This window comes from Lissotriton helveticus, chromosome 1_2, assembly GCF_964261635.1.
Source record: "Lissotriton helveticus chromosome 1_2, aLisHel1.1, whole genome shotgun sequence".
NCBI classification, from domain to species: domain Eukaryota; kingdom Metazoa; phylum Chordata; class Amphibia; order Caudata; family Salamandridae; genus Lissotriton; species Lissotriton helveticus.
In genome coordinates this window covers 83,302,058-83,313,221 of record NC_136058.1, presented here as the reverse complement: position 1 = coordinate 83,313,221, position 11,164 = coordinate 83,302,058, and the positions used below count along the sequence as shown (strand labels likewise).

General features: G+C 45.4%; 1 long non-coding RNA gene across 1 annotated transcript; it reads right to left on the bottom strand.

Annotated features, from left to right (window-relative positions):
• Positions 1 to 1,830: 1,830 nt before the first annotated feature.
• Positions 1,831 to 10,903, bottom strand: LOC144807771 (uncharacterized). The gene is made up of 2 exons (XR_013606433.1): positions 10,652 to 10,903; positions 1,831 to 2,245 (listed from the first exon to the last, which is right to left on the bottom strand). It is a non-coding gene; the product is annotated as an uncharacterized LOC144807771 (long non-coding RNA).
• Between the last annotated feature and the right edge of the window lie 261 nt (positions 10,904 to 11,164).

Here is an 11,164-nt window from a genome sequence, read left to right as displayed (position 1 = left end):
ATCTCCTCTCCACTCACCCCTTTCCATCCCCGTATCGCCACTCGCTCCCTCCTGTCTCCTCTCCACTCACCCCATCCCATCCCAGTACCTCCACTCGCTCCCTCCCATCTACACTACACTCACCCGTCCCATCCCCGTACCCCCACTCGCTCCCTCCCATCTACTCTCCACTCACCCCCTCCCATCCCAGTACCTCCACTCGCCCCCTTCCATCTCCTCTCCACTCACCCCTTTCCATTCCCGTATCGCCACTCGCTCCCTCCTATCTCCTCTCCACTCACCCCATCCCATCCCAGTACCTCCACTCGCTCCCTCCCATCTACTCTCCACTCACCCCGTCCCATCCCCGTACCCCCACTCGCTCCCTCCCATCTACTCTCCACTCACCCCCTCCCATCCCAGTACCTCCACTCGCTCCCTCCCATCTACTCTCCACTCACCCCCTCCCATCCGCGTTCTTCCACTCGCTCCCTCCCATCTACTCTCCACTCACCCCCTCCCATCCGCATACCTCCACTCGCTCCCTCCCATCTACTCTCCACTCACCCCCTCCCATCCCCGTACCTCCACCTGCTCCCTCCCATCTCCTCTCCACTCACCCCCTTTCCATCCCAGTACCTCCACTCACTCCCTCCAATCTCCTTTCCACTCACCCCCTCCCATCCCCGTACCTCCACCCGCCCCCTCCTATCACTTATCCACTCACCCCCTCCCATCCCAGTACCTCCACTTGCCCCCTCCCATCTCCTCTCCACTCACCCCTCCCATCCCCATACCTCCACCCGCTCCCTCCCATCTCCTCTCCACTCACCCCCTCCCATCCACGTACCTTCACCCGCCCCCTCCTATCACTTATCCACTCACCCCCTCCCATCCCCGTACCTCCACTCGCTCCCTCCCATCTCCTCTCCACTCACCCCCTCCCATCCCAGTACTTCCACTCGCCCCCTCCCATGTCCTCTCCACTCACCCCCATCCATCCCAGTACCTCCACTCGCTCCCTCCCATCTACTCTCCACTCACCCCCTCGTATCCCAGTACCTCCATCCGCTCCCTCCCATCTCCTTTCCACTCACCCCCTCCCATCCCCGTAACGCCACCTGCCCCCACCCATCTCCTCTCCACTCATCCCCTCCCATCCCCGTACCTCCACTCGCCCCCTCCCATCTCCTCTCCACTCACCCCCTCCCATCCCCGAACCTCCACTCGCCCCCTCCCATCTCCTCTCCACTCACCCTCTCCCATCCACGTACCTCCACCCGCCCCCTTACCATCTCCTCTCCACTCGCCCCCTCCCATCTCCTCTCCACTCACCCTCTCCCGTCCCCGTACCTCCACCAGCTCTGTCCCATCTCCTCTCCACTCGCTCCCTCCCATCTCCGTACCTCCACCCGCCCCCTTACCATCTCCTCTCCACTCACCCTCTCCCATCCCCGTACCTCCACCAGCTCGTCCCATCTCCTCTCCACTCACCCCTTCCCATCCCCGAACCTCCACTCGCCCCCTCCCATCTCCTCTCCACTCACCCTCTCCCATCCACGTACCTCCACCCGCCCCCTTACCATCTCCTCTCCACTCGCCCCCTCCCATCTCCTCTCCACTCACCCTCTCCCGTCCCCGTACCTCCACCAGCTCTGTCCCATCTCCTCTCCACTCGCTCCCTCCCATCTCCGTACCTCCACCCGCCCCCTTACCATCTCCTCTCCACTCACCCAATCCCATCCCCGTACCTCCACTCGCTCCCTCCCTCCCAGCTCCTCACCTCGTGTATTTTTTGATGTCTGTCTGATTACGTTCACTTGTGCAAATGGATATAAAAGATCGGAACAGTCAAATGGTAAATTATTTATTTTTGCAGCCTGTTAAAACAAAGTGCAGAACAAGTTTTCACAAAATCACGATCCACATTTAAAACACATACTTGTTTTTTGCAATACAACCTTTTGAGTTTTAAAGGATCTTGTAGAAACTAATTTTGATGTGTCATGGCAGACAGTTGTTTTTAAATAAGTGTGACTTTGTGATAGGCATGATCCGACACTTGAATGAAGGCGCGGCCCACCCAAATGACTGAACATTGTCTAGCAGAGTGAGCTTAAGTCTTTTGTAGTGCAGCCATCTGTGCAGCAGGTTATCGCCAAACGCTGGTTGTCGTTACGCTTGTCGTGAAGTGAGTGATCTTGGCTCTCTAATAGTTGATCAACAGACTCTGACTCTGTGTCCTTGGAGTCTCTTACTTGGATTTCTGGAAGAAAATATATAAATGGCATGTAATTACGTTAATTTGTCTTTTCTCACCCCTATTTTGGTTTGACACTTGTCTCCTTTATTTTTGCCATAACATTCTCCATTTCCTAAAAGTATTCTTTTAGTTGATAGAAACAGGGAACGAGTGATATTCCTCTATTCAATATTCTCTTCCACTGCAGTCACTAGGTCAGAATTCAAAAACGTTTTGTGTATCCTATGGGTGCAAAATTCACACTTAAATAAAAATTTAAAATAAAAACATTGCTATTTCAAAAAGTATAATTTTCGCATATTGCATTGTGCGAGACTGAAACTTATGTTGTGCAATTGTAGGTGGATGGGAGAAGCGCAACATTTGCATGAGGGATGTGTCAGAAGTGTGGCAGGTTTATCCCTTATTTACAAAGGCATGCATCTTCCTTTACCTGAACCCGTTTCGACCTAACCTCCCCTGATTGCATCTGAAGATTATGTGCACCATGGCACACAGTACAAATGAAGAAAAATATCCCTCTTTATAATCTATATCCAAGTACATCCAGTGATGCCCCATTTGAGCATGTTTTACATGATATAACTCAGCATCCTTATTAGGGGAAGAAATTAATCGAGGTAGGGCGTCATTTATACCGTGGTGGGCGGTTTGCTGGTTCAGGAGGGGGCAGAGGCCATGTTATTCCCCTTTTATGGTGTTGGAACGTCTGCCCTATTTAGAGATCCCATCTGCTCAGCGGGATCAACAGATCTACAAAAATGCTATTTTGCATTTCCTAAATGGGGACTCCATAGGAATCGCTGTTGAGGAAATGTAAAATGATAAGTTATGAAATTACCGGTTTCCTAATAGCGATTCCTATAGAGAAGGAATTGCTATTAGGAAAACCCAAATTAGGAAATCCCATGTAATTAACTCCATGGGCCACTTTTGGTATTTCCAAAATATTGATTACCTACTAGGAAATTGCTATTTTGAAAATGCTAAACTGATGATGGCTATGGGCATAAGGTTCCCCGTAATGCACCCCAAAAATTGAGGTGCACATATAGAGCACATTTATTGCACTTTAAAAAACATCTTGGGATGCTTTTTTTAAATTGCACATGGTTAACCTCGCCTTTGAGTCGATGGTAATTGCATTTCCAAAATGCTCATTTTGCTTTTAGGAAATGCTTTGTACATGTACTAAGAAATCGCAAATAGGAAATCCCTATTTGCAACTTCGTATTTAGGGAATCGCAAAATGCGAGTTCAACTGAGTAGAAATTGCATTTTGTGACTTCTTAAAGGCCTTGGTACTTAGGAAAAGGCTGTTTTGCATTTACATTGTTTAACGGGCCGTAATAGCGTTTCGGCCCGTTAAGAAATGCAAAAGTCCTTTGTACATCAGGCTCTAGGGGCCACATGCATCAACCTATTTAGGAAGTGCAAACGGTGCGAATCGGTAAATTCGGCCGTTTGCAATTCCTAAATAAGTTTTTGGGATGCATCATACATTTTTGTGAAATTCGCTATTTTTAGTGATTTCCAAAAATGCGAATGCTTTTAAGGAATCGCAAATTTGCGATTCCTTAAAAGCAATGCATGATTGTTTTTCAAATTGCGAATTAGCAATTAGGGGGAGCAAATTACCACGAGGTTGAACCTCGTGGTAATTTGCGAAAAGTTATGAAAATGCTCAAAAATTCATTTTTTAAACTTTCATGTTACAGACACACATGTCCTTAGAAATACATTTCAGGGGTGCAGGGGGGGTCCTTTGGACCCCCCTCTGCACCCTTGCAATGCATCAAACAAATGGGATTCGCAAAATAAAAAAGTGCAAAACGGCATTGATTCCTATGGGCCTCTAGGCCCATAGGAATCAATGTAATGCCATTCCTTAATTGCGATTCGTAATTAAGGAATCGCAAATACAGAAAATTAAGAAATCCTAAAAACTTTTAGGATTTCTTGATGCATAGGATTTTGCAATTCCTAAATTGCGATTCCTTAATTTTCGCAATGTAGGAAATGCAAAATCCTACATTGATGCATGTGGCCCAAAGTGCTGTGAAGAGATTTTGGGCCAGATGTACTAAGGTTCCCATTTTGTATTTCTTAAATAGCAACTCTGTAGGAATCGCTATTTACGAAATGCAAAAGGATATGTACAAAATTTGCGAATTCCTATGAGTGATTCCTACAGATTAGGAATCGCTATTAGGGAATTGCAAATTGGAAATGCCATTGCATTCCTGCCTATGGGCGATATAGGACATGGTTTGCATTTCCCAAACTGCGATTTCCTAAAAGGAAATTGAAATTGAAGAAATGCAAAGCCAAAGGCACCTCTGAGTTTAAGGGCCCCCTAAGGCACCCCGAATTTCCTAGTGCACATGTAAGTGAAAATATGCCCTAGGGGCATATGTGTGCCTCATGTCACAATAAAAAGAATTTTTTTAATGCTTTTTTTTTTTGCTCATGGTTACCAACAACTCGGCAATTGCATTTCGTAAATGCCCAATTCGCATTTAGGAAATACTTTGTACATGTGCTTTAGGAATCACAAATAGGTAATCCCTATTTGCAATTCCGAAATCTCAGTCACAATTTGTGATTTCTACCATGGTGAAGAACTTGCAAATTATGACCGGTTTTGGCACTTTGTATATCTGAAAAGGTCATTTAGCATTTCTTAACGGGCCGAAATAGCGATTCAGGCTTGTTAAGAAATGCGAAATGGCTTCGTACATCTGGGCCTATTCACCTCTTTGAAATCCCTTACTGCACTGCAATTTGCTTCGCGGGGTCCCTATTTACAGCGATCTAAAAGGTATTTGTCTCATACAGCAACATCATTAGGACTTGTCTCAGTGTATATAATGTAATGTACCAAGTCTATGTGAGCAGTGAAAGACAGGGACAGGAGGAGATGACTCCAACCAGCTCGAGCTGCTGACTATGCAACTGGGGTACCAGGATTGAGTCCCAGCCTGAGCTCAGCTTCCTGTGGTTCTGGGTAAATCACTTAATCTCCCTGTGCCTAAAAGATGTAGAAGATAGTCTGGCTCATATGTAAAGCATGTTAATGCCATTGAGCCACGTGTGTCTACTGTAAAAATAGTGTCCAGTAGCAGCCTGCCAGTCTCTGCCCCCTAGCCCCATGAGAGTCCTGGGCACTAGCATCTGGCCAGGCAGGCAGCGGGACATGTGGTGAGGCAGCTGAGCAAGCAGAGGCAAGAGGACTGCTAGAGGCAGGCAGCAATGGGACCACACACACTTATTGTCCGACCCACTTGCATGCCCTCTCTCATTGGCTGAACCGTGTACGTTCTTTCTGTGGAATAAAGATATAGAGGAATGTTGGCTGACTGAGCTCCTGTCCAAGCTTAAGGCTAGCCATTTTCACACCGACAAACCTGCTAGTCTCGCCAAGGGTTCCCAGCCCTCTATTCTGCCTCGCACAAACACACACAGTGCATCAGAGGCTGCTGACAGGTCTCCACCCCAAATGACCCTTTGTAGCAGCCACCACTGATTGCATTCACTCTATCATACAGAAGAAATGAAGTGGTTTCAAAGCAATGATTCACATTGGAAATCATGTTGTGAACTTCATATCCTGCAGGTTGCTTTTTCTTTCTATTCTCAGTAGAATCCCACTGGATTTCTCTACTGAATTCCGCTCTATGTTGACTTTTTGAAGACCTGAGGAATGAGAACCCCCATAACCCCAACTGTTTGTTACTCACCAGCTGCCTTCCATTTTATACTTCCGGTGAGTAAACCTATCAACACTTGCAATGGGTGACATTTCACATCTATTCATTCAGTTGTAGTTGCTAGGCTCAGTGTAAGTCTCCTCTGTAAACCACAAATCATTCTCTTGCAATTCTACTATGAACACTTTGACCAGATGCAAATAAATCAATCATGCACAATTTACCAAGTGATATGTGGCTGTAGCATCGGTGGTATTGCCTATAACAAGAGTTTGGTAGTTAATTCCTGTTCTAGTGACGAAGCTTCTGAATTTGGAACCTGCATACCTGTGGTGATGTCATTCTAAGCATATCATTTGATGACCTGGGACTTCATATTGTGAATGCCAGATCCGGCGGTTGAGCCTTCTCCAACATTGGTCCTCAATGGTGGAACAACCTGTCGCTACACATGAGTCTCCTCCTCACTTCTTGAATTCTGCAAGAAGCTGAAGACCTGGCTTTTCCAGTAGTGCCTCTAGGCCCTTGGTGTACCCAGAATCACACCTGCTCAGCGCCATTACACCCCAGCTGGTGATAGCACTGCACTAATCAGCATAACATGACAAATCAGAACTTTGTAAACATATATAGTGCAAATATTCTTTTTTAAAACAACTGTAGTGTGTTGTGTTGTTATTTAGCAAACTGGTTGCAAGTGGCACCAAACACCTTACCGTTCTGGAAACAGCACCTCATTTTGGTGAAGCTTTTGACACTCTTTTGAGATAACGTTGTGCTAATTCAAATATCTGTAATGAAATACATTTGATCTAAACAATGAAAATAAAGCCAGCAAAAATGGAATCAAATATGATGTTCCACCAGTGGGCGCCTGAAGGATTACCTGGACAGAGGAAACCTACCAACTGTTCAAAGAGCCAGTGAACAAAGTACCTGTATTAATAATAAATTCTATTTATTTAGATTATTTGTAAAGCACCACAAACGCCCATCCTGTAGTCTCAGATTGCTTTGAGCTGAATAGATGAGAGAGGAAAGATTGAATCCAAGTTTGATACCCAGCAGTCAAGCCACAGAAGTATATAATGAACTGCAAGAGTCCATCAACCACATGTACGGATACAAGGTGGTAAATGTTAGAAAGAGTCAATAGTATCGGAAAGACCCAGGTGTTGGGAAGAGACTTATTTCAGGTGTTGCACTGGCAGACTAGGTCCAATGAACACCAAACCACCACATTATGTCCCCCGACATGCTATTCTGATCAAGAAAATACTCTGCCAACATGTTCTTAATCAATCAGGTAGGTCAGAGTTCTCTGATTATGTGTTTCAATAAAGGGTAGATGAGCCAATGAGGATGTTCCCTATAGTGCTATTTACTAAGACAATCGTTCAACCAACAGCAATCTTCAGTTGATTTCTTATGGCGATTTCATCCACAGTTTCGATATTGTGCTATTGGCATGCATAGGGATATTCTCAGGGAATGCAGGGCTGAAAGAAGCAAAACAAACACGAGTCCGAGCATTAAAATATTTGTGTCGTACAGGGGTGCAACTAAACCTGAACTTCGGGGGGCTAAGACTCCCAGCCAGGGCTGGCCCTAGCGATGGTTGCACAAGGTGCAATAGTCTTTTTTGGCACCCCTCCCCATTTCCTCCTCCTTCATGAATTCCCTCACTACCACTCTCCAACAATGCACCTCATCTCTCTCTAGCCCCTTTCTGACAAACATTTCATTTTTTTTAAAAGGCTACTCGTAGTTTACTCACACTCGGTTCTGTGATCTGCTTGGTACACACTTTTTGTAGCAGGCACATTAACCCTCTGCGCTGTGTGGGCGACAGTAGTGCCCATGTGAGTGCACAGTGAGCGATGCGACAGTGTGAGAGTAGGGTGAGAGGAGTGACTTCAGGGTGAGTGAGGTGACCATATAAATATTGGTGCAAATGCAAGTGCAGAGTGGGACGAATGAATGTATGGTTAGTGATGGGCTTGTTTGAATGAGATTGCGCAGGGACAGAGACAGGTGAGTGAAATGTAACATGAGTGCAGGGTGAGTAGTGTTCTCGTGTGACTGCAGGCTGAGGTACTGGGTGAACAGCGCAGGTGCATTGTGAGTGCAGAGTGATCAAAGTGAGTGCAGAGTGAGCGGTGTGCTCAAGTGACCAAATGGTAAGAGGAGGGAGAACAGTGTGAGTGTGTGGCAAGTGGCATAAGTGCTGTGTGGTCATTGTGAGTGCAGGGCGAATAGTGAGAGTGCATGGTGTTCAGTGTGAGGGCATTGTAATCTCTGTCAGTGCAGGGTGAGTGTGAAAGTGAAGGGCAAGAATGAGGAGTTACTTGTCTGAGTGCTGGGGGCATTCCCAGACACTTGAAGTAACTCAGCATGTTATTGAGGGATTGAGGGCTGGTGTAGAGTTTCAGATGTAAGTTAAATTATAGCTTATATGGCATTTTGCAGGGACAGGGCCGGACTGGCCGTAGCGGACACCGGGTGTTTTCTCGGTGGGCTGGAAGGGTTGGGGCCGTGTCTGGACCGGTGGGGGGCATTTTTGGTACAGGTGGCCAGTTCTGCAGCACTGCTCCAACCTCGGCCCCCTGTACCAAAAGCAGCTGCAATGTTTTCCACACACACCCCCTCCCCCCAACTCAGCCCCACTACCTCCACCTGTGGCCAGTCAGACTCAAATTGGCAAGACCGGTTTGCGTTCCCAGTCTGACCCTGTTAGGGATCGAGGGTGGAGGAAAAAAATATTGTGCTCATCCTACAACAAACTTCCAGTCTTGTGATTAGGGTTGCCAGCTCATTATATTGATGTCCCGGACATTACAAAAATAAGCAGTCACCTAAAGCCTATTTTCAGTACTTATCTGTGAACTCTTGAAATAGCAAATATAAATAGTGTTTAATTGTGTTCTACGGCTGTCTGAATGATCCATGACTGATAATTAAAGGGAAGAAAGACAGAAAAGACACATTACACATGAATACATATGATTTTATTTATAATCTCATTTAGTGTCAAGACTAGGCCTTTGCAGGCTCTTTAAACAACCAAATTGCTGGTATTTCTCTTTTGGGAAGCCTACTTTATATTTCTTTTCATGAAATGCATTCTCATACCATGAAAGTAAAAGCAAAATCCAAGTGTAAGGAATAGGCAGAGTAGGGGCCCAGGGGGTACGGAAACTGAGAAAAAAACTAAGCCTTGTTAAACAGTTTACAAAAGTATGTAAATATGCAAATGATCTTTAACCCTTCGGTGCTCATGATGGAATGGTGTCCTCTAGGTATCTAGTTTGAAAAAATTTATAGTTTTGCTACGTTTCCTTAGGTGCCGATTGAGTTAGACTTCAAAATCCACAGCTAGGCACTTTGCAAAAAGAGGGTCTGTTTTCACTGTAAAAATGTAGTGTTTCCACGTTGCATTTTGGACCGTTTCCTGTTGCGGGCACTACGTACCCACACAAGTGAGGTACCATTTTTATCGGGAGACTTAGGGGAATACAGAATTGTAGAGCAACTGCTATTACCTATTGACTTTTATTGCATTTCTGCCTTCCAAATGTAAGACAATGTGTAAAAAACGAAGTCACTTCGAAAAATGTCCTATAATTCACATGCTAGTATGGGTACCCACAATTTCGGAGATATGCAAATAGCTACTGCTTCTAAACTCTATATTTTGTTCCCATTTCTGAAATACATAGGTGTCCTTGATACCTAATTTTCACTCTTTATATTTTACCAAATGAATTATACCTGCTACACAATGAAAAACCATACAATACACACCTCAGTTACGGCTCTGGGTTCCTCACGTTCTTGGTGAACCTACAAGTCCTATATATCCCCACACCGAGAAGGGTCCAGTGGATGTAACAGTATATTGCTCTTAAATATCTGTCATACTTAGAAAAAGATACATTGACTCAAATGGCTGTTTTTTTTAACTCATTTTCAAATTTTCAGATTTTCAACTATTAGTTTCTATAAGAAAACCTTGGAGGATCTACACAAATCACCCCTTTCTGAATTTAGAATTTTGTCTACTTTTCTGAAATATATAACTTTCCTGGATCCATTATTGCTTTATCACCCATTTCTACCACTAACTGGAAGGAGGTTGATATCACAAAAAATAGCAAAAAAAGGCTACGTCCCAGTAAAAGGCCAAAAATGTGTAAAATGTTTTGGTTTTCTAACAAAAGTCTGCCTGTCCCTAAAAGCTGGGAAGATGGTGATTTCAGCAACACAAGCCCTTTGTTGATACCATGTGCAGGAAAAAAACAGATGCTTTCTTCAGCAGCATTTCTTTCCAATCCCCCCCCCAAAAAGGAGCTTTATTTTGGCTCTCTGGGAATCAACAAACCCTGCATACCTTTAAAATCCCCATGATGTTAGAAGAAAAGGACGCAAATTTGGTGTGGATACCTTATGTGGACAAACAATTACAGGGGCCTACGTGCCACTACCCCAAATAGACAAAATAGGCTTAGCACAGGGGGAAAAGGCATAGCAGCGAAGGGGTTAAAGATCTGTGAAAAACTCGGGCGTGCTGGAGCTAAGACTCCAGACACTGCCCATCCGAGTCGACAGCAGCTCGAGCTGCAGCACCCAGGGCTGAGACACATGCCGGGGTGGCTGGAGCCCTTTCTGCCCTATGGACGTTGTGCGCCTATTGTCCTACCTCGAAGACCTTGAGGAGCTCCATCCAGATTTCGGCTCGGCTTGGTCGTTCCACAGGTGTCGATAACTGCTCGGATAAACTCTTTGCCGCACAGCTTCATCAAGGGGCCCTCGGCTTTTACCTCAGAGTTGGCCACGAGCAGGTAGACTAGACAGAGACAGAGAAGTGAGGCCCTCATCTTGCGTTTGGAAGTTTTAAAGTGTAGCTTGCAAAATTAGCTTCATTCGGTGCAAAAGGAAGCAAGTGATATAAAGATCTAACGTGGTAAGGAGCTGTGCCCATTTTATACTGATTTTCCCATCCGCCCATAGGCTGATAACAGATGTCCTGATGACGCAACCTCTTGCGTGGTAGGCGGTGTGTTGTGCACTTCTGGTAACCAATTACATGATTTAGCGTTTCGGCTGCACATCAGTCCAGTAACACACCCATTAGAACACTATTTGGGAGAATTATGCTTACACAAATGATGTAAACATGGTATTATGAGCAAAGTGCAAACACTCGACAGTG